Source organism: Stegodyphus dumicola, chromosome 4 (assembly GCF_044657685.1).
Source record: "Stegodyphus dumicola isolate Sdum_Otavi_A_Nest chromosome 4, ASM4465768v1".
NCBI classification, from domain to species: domain Eukaryota; kingdom Metazoa; phylum Arthropoda; class Arachnida; order Araneae; family Eresidae; genus Stegodyphus; species Stegodyphus dumicola.
Genome location: NC_140771.1, coordinates 254,122,158 through 254,123,001, shown reverse-complemented (window position 1 = coordinate 254,123,001; position 844 = coordinate 254,122,158). Strand labels below are relative to the sequence as shown.

General features: G+C 31.5%; 1 non-coding gene across 1 annotated transcript; it reads right to left on the bottom strand.

Moving 5' to 3' along the window:
• Positions 1–341: 341 nt before the first annotated feature.
• On the bottom strand, positions 342–414 carry TRNAT-CGU (transfer RNA threonine (anticodon CGU)). The gene has a single exon. It is a non-coding gene; the product is annotated as a tRNA-Thr (tRNA).
• Between the last annotated feature and the right edge of the window lie 430 nt (positions 415–844).

Genomic DNA, 844 nt, shown 5'->3' with positions numbered 1-844 from the left:
AAGGAAAGTCTTAAGAAAATACATTAATGGAGATCTCCAAAATATTATAACAACTCTGTAGAATTACGACGCAGAAAATGCATTAATGAAGATCTCCAAAATATTATGACAACTCTGTAGAATTACGACGCAGAAAATGCATTAATGAAGATCTCCAAAATATTATAACAACTCTGTACAATTACGGCCCAAAATCTACGACTCGGATGAAACTAACGTATTTGTTTCTATGCGTAAAATGCTAATAATACTACATATATAATCAAACTTAAACAACTTTGATCAACGAATACTATGCGTTAAAAACGCTATGAATCAATAAAAATTCACTAACGTATACTAGCCACCAGTGAGGTTCGAACTCACGACCCCTGGTTTACGAGACCAGTGCTCTAACCACTGAGCTATGGTGGCGACGTCAGTTCGGTTCTAAAGAATGTAGTGCCTCAAATACAAGTTAAGTTATTTTCTTTCAACTGAAAGTTTGCAAAAAATTTATTACATACATATTTATACGTATTTAAAATTTCCATAAATTGAATTCCCATTTTATGTGTGCGTAATAAACATTAAATGAAAGCGTGTAAAATAATCTCATTCGCTTTATGGCTTATTCATGCATATTTATTTAACAACCAGTGAATTTATGGCAGGTAATTTCCACTGACAACTAATATTTTCACACAACGGCGCCTTTTTAGCTCCTGTGGCCTTTGTTAAAAATTTTTATATTGTTAAGCCATTAAGAGTTTAATTAAGATAATTATTATTCACAATTCTTTAACATTATAGTTCATCGCACTTTTCCCTTTCCTAAATAAATGTCCTGTTTTTTGTGTTTTCA